A 15,926-nucleotide genomic window follows, 5' to 3' on the forward strand; every position below is an offset into this window, starting at 1 on the left:
ACACACACACACACACACACACACACACTAAGGGCATGCTCATGCATTTAAGTAGCGCCTAACTGAAATATTACGAGTGACCAGGGAGGCTTTCGTTCTGCGCTGGTATTCAACTCTCTGCTTACACTTTTCCTGAGAAAGATCGCTTTCACACAGACAGGCCGTGTCCGCTCCCCTCTAATAAGACGCCTGAGAGAAATGGGGGGGGAGGGAATGGTAGTCATCAGTACAGTATGACGCAGAGGCAGCAAGACACATCCCAACACACACATCCACCGTGTGATGATGACAGACAGGGTAAATATTAGTCTTGAGTGCAGGTGTGAGGAGTAGCGGTGAAGCGATAACAGAGGAGGGTCATTAAGGAGCCGGCGGGTTTTGAGGTCGTCCCTGAAGCCCGAGCTGTTTCTGGCCCTCTGTCGTAAAAAAAGGGGTCGTTTACAGTCAGGGCAGAGGGAGGACTGACAGGCTGATGATATGCAGGCAGACTATTAGTTTATCTGGTATGAAACATATTCATTACGGTGTTTAGTGGGTATTTGTTGGAGGTTAAAGCTTCATTGACAAGTCGAGTTATTGAGGAATTCAGCAGATGAAGGCATATCGCGGTGTGGTTTGGTTGTCAGTTGAAAGTACAGCACATTTCCGAAGTGTGTGCATATGTGTGAGAGAGATAAATGTTCACATACGATCGTGCCTTCAGACTTTCTTCCCTCTTTGTTCACTGACCTCCAGGATCCTTGAAAAGTCCAGTGACAATTGCCGTTCATTCGTGCGGGTGAGATCCGGCTTGTCACCGCAGCCTGGTACCCGAGTTGAACCTGATGTAGTGGCGAGACCCGCTGCACTGTGAGAACTGGCCCCGGAGTCACAGGCTGACGATGCGATGACTGCTGCGCAGATTAAAAAGAAAAAAAGAAAACACAACACCTAGCAGCTGCTGAAGCCAGTCTGAGCGAGGTGAGGAGGGGTTTCCAGGCAACAAAAGCATGGCACGAATCACATTTTGGACCCAAACGCCAGAACCGCATCCGACCACCACCAAAGACAAGATGGGTCAACGACCGTCTCCTGCAGCAGATTCTTACTATTGCTTTAATATGTTTGCATTGGCTAACACATGCAAATATTTCATGGTCTGACATTATTATGGTAGCTAGATTCTACACTTGTATCCTCCACTTGTGTCCTCCACAACTTTTCTCAGTCTCATGTGAATTTGATTTAAGCATTTGGGCGATGAAATGCTGTTTTCAGCGAGCATAATTTGTGGAATATATTGGCCTGTGGAGGTGGTCTGGCATGAAGCAGTGTGGTCTTTAAATCCTATTTGGGCTCTTGGTGTGAGATTTCCAAACTTCAAACTTCATAAATAACAAACAGTAAATCCAAGTTATGACAATACATGTTTTGCAGATGAAAACGGGAAACAAGCTATGAAGTGTATTAAATGTTGTTGAGGCTTTTTAGGGATTAGCCACATCTGTTGCACATGTTGAGGCGCGGCACTCTTATCTGGCACTTAAAGGAATTGTTCGACATGTGAAATGTGCCTGATCGTTTTATTACCAGTAATGGGAAGGAGATTGATTGGTTTAAATATTGGAAGAAAGAAGAAACACCATTTTCAACACCATTAAAGTTGACTAATTAACCTTTTTTTTTAGAATTGCAGTTACTGCAGGCAGTGGCAGCAGCCATAATCCTGGATGTGTACATTGATTTTTATGATTTTATGATTTTTTTTTTTTGTCATTGTTGAATCTAAAATTGTGACAACAGCAGATCCTGTCTTATTTCTTGGCTGCATCCACTCACTCATGTTATAATGCAAATAGACTAATCAGAGTTTTTTGGGGGTGTTGTGTAACTTTTGTTGAAAAGAACATGAATCAGTCTTTCCTGCTTTCTGTCGCTCAGTAAACAATTGTGATGCAGTGCAACAGAACTTGTTTGGCCCTGGTGCATATCGTTTTCTTGGGCACCTGCCTTTCTTGGGCATTTCCCAGCATGCCCTTGTTGTTTGTAACTTTTGAAAATAATGCAATTCAATTAAATAGGTGTAAGTGATATATATGTAGGAATTATACCGATTTAAACTCAGATCTAAAACATGCAGTTTTGTAACATTTCAATAAAAACAAATTAACAGAGTCTACATAAAACAGCCTTTGACTCAAAACTACAGCCTTGGCCAAATGTTTGAAGTATTGGTTTTCCCAAAGTTTGCTGCTTCAGTGTTTTTAGATCTTTTTGTCCAATGTTACTATGGTATGCTGAAGTATAATTACAAGCATTTAATAAGTGCCAAAGGCTTTTATTGACAATTACATTAAGTTTATGCAAAGAGTTAATATTTGCAGTGTTGACCCTTCTTTTTCAAGGCCTCTGCAATTTGCCCTGTCATGCTGTCAATTAACTTCTGGGTCACATCCTGGTCGATGGCTGCCCATTCTTGCATAATCAATGCTTGGAGTTTGTCAGAATTTGTGGGATTTTGTTTGTCCACCCGCCTCTTGAGGATTGACCACACGTTCTCAATGGGATTAAGGTCTGGGGAGTTTCCTGGCCATGGACCCAAAATTTCAATGTTTTGTTCCCCGAGCCACTTAGTCATCAATTTTTCCTTCTGGCAAGGTGCATCATCATGCTGGAAAAGGCATTGTTCATCAAACTGTTCTCGGATGGTTGGGAGAAGTTGCTCTCGGAGGATGTTTTGGTACCATTCTTTTTTCATGGTTCTTTGGAAAAATTGTGAGTGAACCCACTCCCTTGGCTGAGAAGCCTGAATGGTCTCAGGATGCTTTACTGTTGGCGTGACACAGGACTGATGGTAGCTCACCTTTTCTTCTCTGGACGAGCTTTTTTCCAGATGCTGCAAACAATCGGAAAGGGGATTCATCAGAGAAAATGACTTTATCCCAGTCCTCAGCAGTCCGATCCCTGTACCTTCTGCAGAATATCAGTCTGATGTTTTTCCTGGAGAGAAGTGGCTTCTTTGCTGCCTTTCTTGATACCAGGCCATCCTCCAAAGGTCTTCGCCTCACTGTGCGTGCAGATGCACTCACACCTGCCTGCTGCCATTCCTGAGCAAGCTCTGCACTGGTGGAGCCCCGAACCTGCAGCTGAATCAACTGTTATTCTAACTCAATCAGCATGACAGTGATCTCCAGCCTTCTCCTCGTCAACACTCTCACCTGTGTTAACGACACTGAATCTGTCTCCTTTTCTTTACCTCACCAACTTTGCTCTTTTTAAGGCTCAGGATATAAAATGTGAAATAATTAATCAGGCCTTTCTTTGCCTTACATATGTCTACCATTTTAAGGAGAAGAAGTAACAATAAGCTAACCTTAACTAAACCTTGCCCTGCCTCTATCATAAAGGATTTACATCTTGCTGTTCGCAGTCTACAAAGCCCATTCAAAAACAAGTCCAGGGATAACCTACAGCCTACGGTGTTTTGGGACATGCAGTGCACTCCACTAGAAAAATGAGTGAAAATTGTTGTGTTAGGCTGACGACTGTGCACCACAGAAGCAGCAATTTCATTTATGGAATGCAAAATAAATCAAAATAAATCCACATAAGGAGCGCTGGCCAATATTGTCTGAAAAAGTGCTGCATTCAGAATGAGCCAAGGCAACTGAAAAATGGTCATATACAGAGCAGCTTCGTGCCCCCTGGATGATCCGAAAGACAGGCATACATGCGGATTCAGCTGTATCTGCACACCTTCAGAGAAATGTGTTGTGTTATCCTACACGGCTAGTGAGACTTTCTTTAACGTTATGATGACATTGGATATATATGTATTATTCTTATTTACCAGAATATTCTGGAAAACCGTAGATAAATTGTAACGTGGTGATGTGGTGCCGTGACATAAAAGGAAACAAGACAATTTCATGCGGGTTCGATGTAATCACGTTAATTTCATGCCTTTAGGCTATGAAAATCTCTTCTCGCAGTAAATTGACATGTTTTTACGGGGTTAAATTACATGTCATTCCATTTCCGTCTCTCATTCTCAGACACGCATGCACGAGCACACATACAGTATAAAAATTACATGCATACATATTCAGACATCGGCACAGTGAAAGTAATCGTTAAAGAACAAGAAACACACCCACACAAAATGATAAACCACTTCTGTAATTCCCTTCTGTATTGAGGAGCATTTTAGCTCATTGTTTCGGTCTTATGGCCTGAAACCTCCCTGTTTTGTTTCAGTCTCGTCTCTTTCATCGACCTCATTTACAGCCGTTTCTGGCAAAAAAAAACATGACAGACCAAGAAAGTTAGCAACCAGCGAGTGAACGGAGATTATTTCATTTTCAAGACCTGTTAAAAGACCAAACCAGAGCTAAAAGAAGAAAGAATATATAATTTGCAGTTTTTCTAAATTACTGAATGTGTTGCTGCATGTCTGTTATTTGCAAACTCGTTAGCTGTAACAACTTCAAAAGGTCATTATAAATCAATGCGTGGGATGTTCAGCTTGTTGGAATTGCGCCCTCTCGTGGCCAACACAAAACACCCATGGCAGCTTACATAAAAAAGCTGTTATTCTCAATGTATAGAAGTAAGACAGCAGCAAGTAATGATCTACAACACGGATGAGGAATTACTACAAACTGATCACGTCAGAGCTGCTGTGAGCCAGTACACACACACACACACACACACACACACACACACACACACACACACACACACACACACAATAGAAATATGAGCTATGCTAGAATGAAACAAAGCTCTTGATTTATCAATGCTTTAAGATGTGTCTCAAAACATTACTTCCAGATCACTTCAACATGAATTAGATTATAAACAAAACTAAGTCCTGTACTAAAAACTGCAAATTTGTCAAACAGCAAAGGTGTCTCAACATTGCTGTGTGACATCTGGATAGCATGCACACATGGATTGTTAACAATGCCACATTAAAGCTGTTAAAGAGAGCATTAATTAAGTCGTACACCTGCTGTGACATTCCAACATCAGCTCTGAATTGGATTAAGCAAAGAATAAAGCAGAGCATGATTATTTTCTTTTACAGGCGGTAGACACAGTTTCTTACCCGCATTCTTGCATTCATCATCGCTTTCTCTTTTATATTCTTGAGAAATAATGAGTCCAAGAACGTCCGGGCAATGACTTGATGGGCTCAACCTACTAATGAGGACGGTAAATTAGTTGTCAAGTAAATATGCACGTCATCACTTTGAAACCAACCATGACAGAGAATCTCCAGCATGTTTCAGGACTGCAGCTCAAACTCTAAGACGGTGCACACGTCCATTCCGCGCATATTTGCAGCAACAAACAAATTACCCGTTCTATGTATGAGATTAACTAAAGCTGCACTAATGAACATTTTTATATCATCAGTGGCTCAAATGATTGGGTTATTAAAACAGGTTGCTTATAAAAACAATCTGGTAGAGAACTATCACCTGACTCTGCATTTCTCTTAGCATTTTTCAGCTCAGAGATTTGGTTTTGGCCCACAACATCATCATTTTGGTTCACTCTTTTTGCTCTCATCAGCCTTGTTCCGAGCTACAGTTGTCGACAACAGAAAAGCTCTATTAACCCTCTGTATTTACACTACCCGTCCAGCAATAAACAGCACACAGGTAAAGCGAGCAGCTAGCGGGAGTAGAGGGCATTCGTTAGCAACTGTGAAGGAGAAAAATTCACCTAAAAGCCTGTCGAAGGAATATCCCACAAGAGAAGTGGGAGGTGTTTGAGGCCTAAAAGAAGAAGGTTTGATGTCATTTGACACGGTAGCAGAAGAGGAAGAAATCAACTGTTTCTGAAGGTAAGGTAAAATAACCAGAATTGGTTAGCTGAGCCTACCAGGTTTGCTGGCAGAGGTTCATTTTAAAAAGCAGTACAAAACGTGAAATGCGGCGTACACATAATAATAACATTTTTATTTATATGCTGGTTTGCTGGATGCTGGGTGATGACGAGGTTGTTTGTCACTTTTCTATGTTTTGACAGCAGACACAAAGCACTTTTTTCTGGGGGCTACCACGCCAACCTTCTCAACCAGGAAGTGGTATGTTCCTAAATCTGAACTTTCCCAATTCCCAGGTGCCTGAACACACGATTAACAGCAACAGAATCAAACATTTCCTCCAGGAGTTCGTGAAGAAAGTTGACGTTGGACTTTCTTTTTAGGTAGCCAGAAACATGACTTCAAACAAGTACTTTCCTTGCTTGCCGGGTGTATAAACATGCAACTGTTTAACACAAATCAGTTTTGGTTTTACAACTTCAGTGCTGTGTCCTGGTGTCCAAAAATCTATGAATGAAGGTTTCAGTTCACATTTAAGTTGGATTTTAGATGAAAGGTCAAAGGTTTTGATAGATGGTAGACAATCCGAACACAAATTATGAGTTTTCAAGTTTAAATGGCGTTCGGATTTTGTTATCTGTCTGAAATCAAAAGGAAAAGATGAAATTAACTCCCAGCCTCTATGTGTGTAAACATTTAAGTTAACCATGCGAATGGACTGCAGAATCCCATTTGGCTAAAATAAGGACGGACGGTTCTGGTTTAGTCATCTGCACCCACTACAACTACTCTGGTGTGTTCGGTCCAACTTATAAATCAGAAATGAGTTACAACAGATCCCATACTGACATTGTCTGACATTTGATTTCTAAATAAATGGATTAAAACTGGCAAGTAACCGACATTCCCTTAAAAACATGCACACACGCACGCACAACACACACACACACACACACACACACACACACACACACACACACACACACACCAGCAATTTGCATTCAGCCTCTTGAGTAACACCAGATGCTACATGACCAGCTTAATATCGAGCAGTATCTAGGTTTTGAAGCTGATTTTTTTCTGGGGTTTATGGCCATTAAGGCTAAAACACGCTCTCTGAAAATTGAGCATCGGCTCATTTCAGGCGAAACACAACTTAATCCCTTTTCAAACTTTGACCACACCACATAATAAAGTAAGAAAATCATGAGCTGGTAGGTGAACTATTTAGAACAGTGTGGGATGCCTGTAGGTGCTTGTGGAGAAACCTAGAGAGGCAGGATGAGCACACGGATTGCTGCATCTCTATTTTTCATCTCTCTCCTTGCAGGTTCCTATGAAACAGCCCAGCTGTAACATTGCCATCATCCTCCCTCCTCCTTTCCTCACCCTGACTCCACTGAGAAGGATTCTCATCTCCTCCCTCAGGCTGATCTCGTAACGATAAGACTTGCTCGTTTCAAGCTTTAACCCCAACCTGTGGCTCTCAAACCCCAGGCGGCGACTTCTTCAGTTTAGACTCTGTGAACTCCTTCTCTCTCCATTCCTATTTTTCTTCATTTGCGTTATCTCCCCTCATCTGTCTCGTGTCCGGCTTCATCCATCTCTTTATCTTCCACTCTTTCAATCCTTGTCAATCCTCCCTCCTCTCCCAATAACACGCAACGTTCAGAGCTCTTGCACTGCGCATTTGTCAGTGACATTTTGGACAGAGTTGCCATGCCTTTTCCTCTCATACTGCCTGGTTGATTGAAACCCTCTGTGGCCAGTGATCCATATTGCTGACAACATATTACTTTAACACCTCCATCTGAATTGATATTTCCTCCATGTAAAGACCTGGGTGGCACGCTGAGTGGTGAAATCTTTGGGTCAGTGGAGCCGGTGTTTAATGATGGAGTTAAAATAATCAAAAGTTGTATAAAGTAAAAAAAAAAAAAAAAAGCTTTCTAAATAAAAAAAAAAATAGAAAAATGTTAAAAGCGGCTGTGCCAAAGGTAAAATTTTGTTACAGCTGCCATGAAAGTACGGTTAAGCAGTTAAACAGTAAATCAATATTCAATCTGTGCTGATACAAGACAGTTAATAGCATGCTTGATAGAAGGGCCGAGGACCATTTCATGACACAAGTTATTATAATGAGTATCATAAGTCACATTTGTGCGTAACTGTGTGTTTCAGCAAACAATATTATGCTTTCTTTGAACTACCACCAAATACAAACTGACTCAGAAACAACTTGTGACCCAAAATTGAATTAAGAGGCTTTTAGATTATGAAAGTCTGAGCAGCCCAATGCCGTGTTTTAATATTGTCTGGTTCCCATGTGATGTCAAGGCCACTTTTCCAGAGACACTATTGTAGCGAGGCACCATGCAATGAGTAAATGCGAAAACACAAACACACTCGCGGAACCACACAGAGCTCATTTTGTCAGTCAGAGCAGTCGTGAGTAGTTATCACTGTTGGAGGGATCTCAAGCCGTCCCTCATCACCATCGATCTGTCTCAACAGCTCTTCTCTCCGCTGTCGCTCCTCCATTTGTATCCACACATTTCATCTCCCTCCAGGTCACGCCAACATCCCTCTCTCGCTCTTTAAACACCATCGTTTACAACTACTTATCTTGCCTTGCATGCTTTTGTCCATTTTCTTCACCTCTTTCTTTCGCTCAACTCTCAGCTCTATCTGTATCTTTCCTTCTTATTGGTGTGCTCGCCTCCTCCTCTGCCCCCCTCCTCTCCCTCCTGATGAAACTGCTCCATGACTAAGTGAGCGCTGGTGTGATGGATCGCCTAATGGGAGCAGATGAAGCATTAAAACCATAATTCACATGGCTGCAATATTCACAGGATTTCAGTAAGATCCACTTGAGATGTTCCTGCGTGTGTGCGTTTGCGTCACGGTGTGATATTATCGATGTTCATGATCTCACCTGTGAATGGGAAGTGTTTAATTGTATGTGCAGACACAAAATGTCATTGGAGATTTGCTCCAGCCTAAAAAAATGACATGTCATCATTATCTCTTTTACAAATGCTCGATGCAGTAACAGCGCTAAATGTCCATCTTGGTGAGACAATATATCATTAAATTCAGATAGATAAATGACAAGATGTGATATATGTTTAGTTTTCTGCCTCACAAGTTGAAAATATCTGAACTTTCTAGTCTTAAAACACCAGAACAATGTCAAGCTGAAGCTGGCTGGGCATGTAGCCACAACTAGCCTTAGCTCAGCTAAATTTCCTCCTTTTTTTCAGCTGATATTTGTGACTGAGAAAATATCAATTCTAATTATAACCACCATGTAGTAGTACAGTTTGTCGTTCCACAATACTAAATGAAGCTGCTGAAGTTGTCCTGCTAAGAGGTGATTAGCTCAGGACCGGACGAGGGACCTGGTGACAGAGGAGACTGCTGTGGATATTCTGATCGCCAGATAGTCGATGTAAAAGAGAAAGGTAACAAATATTTAGATATTCAAGAGCAGCCAAATTCGATTCGACTGACACAGTTTTGAGTCAGGTACTGTCAAAATGACACACTCGCATACAAACAACTCAGTCACATTCGGTCCACTGGTTACACACTAACAAGCTCCAGTTAGTGAAAGCTAACAACTCCAGAACCGGACACCAGGGGCCCAAACTGTGAGTGCACATGCTCATACACACATACATATCTACATATCTGCACAAACTACAGATTTCCCCCTTGGGGTGAAAAAGTGCAGAGTGGAAAACTGTACCCAGGTGCTGGTGTTCAGAAAATGGAAACGGACTACTGAGTGCATGCGGGGTTAGAGGTCACGTTGCACGTGTTCCATGTGAAACCTAATGTAAATACAGACATGCAAAGCTACATGCAGGGTTTGTTTGATGCTGACATGTTCTCCGCTTATCTCTCAAACACAGCCAGACATTAACAGCTATCATTTTACAAAGCAGTGACACGTGTGGCTGCAGGTGTCTTGACACTGCAGCCACCCTAAAACAACTGACTTCCAATTTCATTCAGCAAAACCAATCCAACTCAAGCCTGCACACATGTGAGTTTATATGTTTCATCAGCCCTGGAAGGTAGCCGCAGTTGAGCTATCGGGCACTTCGTGGACTTCCTGATACTCAACACACAACAAAGGCAGTGCGAGAACAGCTGTGGACAAGCAGCTGCTTCCAATCTGCGTTTCATCCATAAAATGCTTTGTATTACCTAATCTCACTGCCGAACAAGAGAGGTGCCCCCCTAATCATGCACGCGCGCACACACACACACACACACACACACACTTCCTCGCTCGCCCGCCGCAATGTGAAATCACATATGAAATACATTATGGGCCTTTTTTTTTTTTTTTTTTTTTTTTTTTAGAGGAATCCTGTGTGGAGCCACTGGAAGCTTCTCTAACCTGAGAGGGGAGGACAGGACTGCAAACAGACATGTTAAAGGCACGGAGGTGACATTAACTGTGACTGGACGAAGCAGATGGTTTTAATCATGACTTGCAGTTCAGCCTCTGTGGTGACATGATCCTTTAATATATGTGCATTAGCTCATTCTTCGCCCATCATCACACCCTCGCAGAGCAGCGCAACCGATTCTCTTAAAAATGCTGCCCAAGTCGTCAGTGGGCAGGAATCAACAGTGGTAAAAACACATCGCATGACACTGTTCATCTGCCGATTTCTCCAGCTAATTGCGCCCAGGTTCTTGTGGTGTTTTACAAGAGACAGCTTGCTATGAATAATAGTCTCTGGGCTGTGTGTCAGGCAGTTCTCACGTAGCAGACTGTGTGTGTCACAGATGGATAGCAATGGCAATTTAAACGGTGAAATATATGAAGGGAGAGAGCGCAGAGGGAACGTTTATTTCAGTCAGGAGAGGCGGATCAAACAGAGGAATGGACGAGGAAGGTCGATGGGAGACAGACGTGGATCTGGACCTGCTTTGCTTAATGTTCTTGTTTTTATGAGGGCAGTTAAATTGTCTGCTGGCAGTGGTTGGCAGCTTCGAACACACACCGAGCGCCACATTCTGTCTGTCTACTTTCAACATTTAACTGAATGCTGGAGTGGGATTGAGAAGCTTGTATCCCCCAAGTGTTCATTTGTCAACAGCATTATTTTTCAGTCTCAATCAAATACCTTGTATTTTCTAAATTGCAGTGTGGTTTGGTTTTATGGTTTTTCTTGCCAGTGCAGGAATTTCCTCTGGAAATACCTCATTGCTTTGAAGGTGGGTCAGCAGAGGTAACACTCCCCTGTATCGGGAAAGAGGAACACCAACCTCTCTATTTGTATAGTCTCCATGGAAATGAATGCATATCATTGTGTACACAATCAAAAGGGTCCACGGGTGAATCACTCTCTTATGACATTTGAAATTCAATTTAGTCTCAAGCTCTGAAAGTGGAGCCTTGTTTTTCCTGGACCTGACAGTTTGTGATTATGTCATCTTCAATCACCTTTAGCACCAGGGAACTGACCCACAAACGAGCAAACACAGCAGGAGTTTGATTTAGCTGCTCTGCGTGTTTTAAATGAGCATCAACTATAAAGACTTTTCTCGCTCTTTGACTTGTCAGATGCGGTTCATTCCAGTTCACTTTATTTCCAGTTCAAATTAGCGGAGCTAAAATTTTGTTTTCTCTTCAGAATAGCTCCCCTGGGCTCTCTGTTGCCTAGTTGCCTTGTTCTCCCAGAAACAGTATGATGGGAGGCAGCGGAGCTATGCTAACATCATCATCATCATCGTCGTCGCACTTATTGTGAACCCTGTGCAACAAGCAAGCCATAGGTAGGCACTTGGAACATTTCTCTTGCTTGCCAGGCTGAACAAACACATCTTAAACAGATGAGTGTTTATGAGTGACGGCCCGCGATGACGGGGGTGTTAGGTGGGCTTTTAAAAGGAGGAACATTAAAGGGGAATTTGATGCAGTTCTGTTCTCCCTGTTTGGTCCTTTCACCCTGCCCAGGAGGAAGGTTTAGATTGCTGTGTGGAGTGATGGGTCCCACTGTGCGAGGCTGCACCATAAGACGCATACTCCCCGCCACTCCACTAGAATAACAAAATCACAACGGATAACCTTCGGCATTGTGAACATTTTGAGCAAGTTTGGATTCTAAAAATAAATAACAAGTAATTTAAAGCATGTTTTTTTTACCTTTTTGATTTGCCTGTCACTGTCGTCGCTCTCAGAGGATAGGGCTGGGTGACAGGCATTGCAAATGAGGAAAAAAAACAGTCACTAGACCCAAACCAGAGGCAAGGAGAGGCTGAATATCACCTTCATATCTAGCAGGCGGATTGATTCGGGGCCTTCAGGGAGCTGTGGGAAATACCTCGGCCTGACAGGAGACACTAAACTAAACAACCACGGGTCCCCTGGGAGAGCCCTTAACTGCCCAGCGATATGAATTACAGGCCCCTGGCAATTCCTTTTTTACGCCAAACTTAATTTTATATGGCAGAAAATGTTTTTATGCTTGAAATGTACATTTCAATAAACAAAGCACTTAACCTTACATATGAGACATTTCTTCATGTTTCGAATTTTCTGAGAAAAATCTAAAAATAGTGCAGACGGCTGATGCGGAAATACACCAACGCAGGTTTTTATTGTAGCTCATAATTCATCATGTGAGGCATGGTTTCAGTGCATCTGGCATTGATATGGTATATTTTCATGGCCGTGTAGCAAAGTATGTAACAGTTCTACTTTCATGATACAGTATATTGCCTCTATTTTTAACTCCACCATTAAGACTGTTATCACAAAGTCAGACAAAAACAGGTAACATATATCGAAAGTGTTTTTTCCTTATATATCTCACACTGTACCTGAATTAATGGATATACATTTTGCGAGATAGTGTTTTAGAATGGGATGTAGTCTTAGTTTATGAGCAGATATTTGTTTAATGAAAGAATACTGGACCACAGTCAAACTCCTCTCAGCACACACCAGCAGCCACTTCTCACTTTAACTCATGTCCAGTTGCGTAATCGAAAGCAGGCTCTGTTATATATTAAATATTTACTCTCGTGCTATGACTGGAACAGTTGGATGATGCATATACTGGACACTGAACAGACCTGAGGCAGTTTGATTGTTCAAATCATCTCCAAAGATAATCATATATCGATGTATCGCTCCCTAACGTGACTCGCTTGACTGCCGCTTGTTTTTGTTTTTTTCTTCTCCCTCGTCCTCTGCCAAAAATCTCCTATCCCATCCTTCTTTTCTGACTGTCTTTAAATGAAACACTGAGTGCAATAAAATGTGAATGTGCTCTTTTTATTCTCCAGAAAGAGGCCACACAGGGGAGCAACTTTCGGAGTTCTCCCTCTGGATGTTGCAGTGTCAGCGAGTTTGCATGAGATCATTACTCCATTGCGTCTTGTTACTCAATACACTTGCTATATCCACTCTTCGTTTCACCTCGTACAAGCTTAAGTCTCAAATGTAAAATGTTTTTGCACGTTAAAACAGCAGCATACTTGTGTTTGTGCATAAATCAGCTCAATGGGAAAACCACATTTTCCCCCAATTATCTTGGGTCCAGGTTTCCGGATTCTCACAATTCCGGGACTACACTGAACAAAAAGTGACGTGTGATTATTATCCATGGCAAAAAAACTAACTTTAGGGAATTCTTCCTCCTGTGAACAGTAGTTGGAAGTCATTTAATGTAATCAACACGCAAGCCAATGTGATGTCTCAGCAACGTACACTGAATAAAACAAAAACACACCAATAGTTGGAGGCCTTCATTGTTTTTCTTGTTCAACAGGAAAGCATCATACGCTGACAGCTCTGCATGTCAAATCAGCACTGTTATCTATGCAAGTTCATCTGCTAATGAAAATCAATCACGCCCTGTTCACAAGATGGCTGCTGTACAGTCTACAGACTATACAGTCTATACATGGCCAGGGATGGATACGAGTTGATGCCGTAGATCCGAGTCATCGGTATGCTGAGTGATGTGGCCACACACTGGCCTTTAAAGCTGCTCGGTCATGAAGCGTCCACACAACAGTGGCAGTGTGGAATGCTCATCGTGCTTGGGAGATAAGGGTCCACAGTCTGCAGAGCATGAGAAGTATATGTGAGATTAAGACTTTCCAACTGTCCGCTGGTTTCCTAATGCAACATTGGAAAAGGACGGAGCGAGGCAGCACTGAGGAAGGAAAAGGTTGAATTTGAAAGTCTAATATTGGTTCGTTCCTCTTTGGGAGTATTGATCACAGGAAGCAAACAAACAGTCTGAATGTCGGATGTGTGATGGGGCAACTTCCCCTCTTGTTATCCTTCGAGAGTTTTGTTTTGCCGAGTTTGAGTCGGCGGTGCTTGATCACTGTCACAGGAGAGTATTGAAATGAAACGGGATGTATTGAGAGTGAGTTCGGGGCCCTGCTCTGAGTTTGTCCATTTCAGACTTTGATTAAGTGGTTGATCTGTGATGTAGTGTGGAGTGGATCTTTCATAGTACGGCAGGAGATGAGGCCAAGAGGGCACATCTGATGCATCAGAAAAATTGCAGCGATATGAATGAAACAATAATTGTGTGGATTGGGGGAATGGAAAGGAATGGAGAGGAAGGTTTGGCTGAAAATGTAAGGAAGACAGAGAGAGAGATATGTGGAACATCCTTCACAGAAAAAAAAAGAGCCAACAGTGAATGCCAAGATGAATTGGGCCAATTTCTACCTTTCATGGCCACAGGGTAGGAGCAATACAATTATGTGAATTAAATGACACTAAGCACAACTCCTGTTATTGAGCACTTTGAAAAGACTTGAACTGAAATTCAAATTTATTTTTGCTAAGGAGTTTATTTTATCTTGTGTAATCATTTGGTCAAAATTGTAATTACAATGTGATATAACTTCCTACATTAGTGTTCCCCAAAGGGCCATATTGGTACTGGTAATTTTAGTTAACTTTAAGGGTCTGGTGGGTAATGCTGTTAGCTGTTGCTCAGTCCTGTGATTTCAGCACTCCGTACATTAGGGGGTGGTTGCTGTGTGTTTTGACAGTTTGATCATTCGCTGTCACCACAACCACATGAATGGAAGAGAGACAGCTAATGCCAGCTAGACACTACAGCCTGACAGATATATTGGCCAGCAGATTTTATTGCCCGTTATTGGCCTATCACTGATATGTCAGGATTGCTGTATATGTTGGCCATAGGGCTGGGTGATATACTGATATTTTCTGGTATCATGATATGAGACTAAATATTGTTTCAGATTTCGGATATCGTAATATGGTGTCGTGGGATAAGTGTTGTCTTTGCCTAATTTTAAAGGCTGCTGTACCATAAAATGATTTTCATCTTCATAACTTAGCAGAGTGTTCCAGCTCTGCTATTTTTTTGCCTGTACCCACTTATATATATTACATCCACATTGCTGACGATTAGTTATCAACAATCTCATTATGTAAATATTTTATAAAAGGGCGTGATATTTGATTTTGTCCATATCGCCCAGCTCTAGTTCACCAATCGTTATTTTCAGAACCTAATGTGGAAAATGATGCTAGTGGTAATTTAGTAATTTGTGTTTTTATACTTATTTACAATTATTAAATTCCCTGTGAAGTTCACTGTTGTAGTGCACTGATGGCAGTGTGGACAATAAGAGCATATCCTTCCTCCATTACATGTCTTTGTCACAAGTATCAGAAGTGTATCATAGCCACATTTGGGGGATCACTGCAAAAAAAAAAAGAAGTGTATATTTACTCTATACACAGTATGTGATTGAAGAATATCGTAATATATATTAATATTGGTATTTTTTTAACAAACTATAGGCTTCTACTTTATAAGTGGATCTTAAACATTATGAGGGGAAGCATGTCAGCCTGATTTGTTTGCTTAGACTGTTTTGAGTAGAATTCAAGCTTAATTTCCCAAATGCTGAATGTTATAGTGAAGAACTACCAAAAGCTGATGTGGCTTGGTAATAAATTAAGGCAAATGCCTTGTATCAACTTTTGTAGGCAATGTAGGGGGTCTTTCTTCATTCAGTAGTGCACCACAACTCTGAAATACAAGTAAAACATTTTACTCTGAATCCTATAAAAACTGAG

Source organism: Embiotoca jacksoni, unplaced genomic scaffold (genome assembly GCF_022577435.1).
Source record: "Embiotoca jacksoni isolate LCO1_2020_lvr unplaced genomic scaffold, fEmbJac1.0.p SCAF_7, whole genome shotgun sequence".
In the NCBI taxonomy this organism is placed as follows: domain Eukaryota; kingdom Metazoa; phylum Chordata; class Actinopteri; family Embiotocidae; genus Embiotoca; species Embiotoca jacksoni.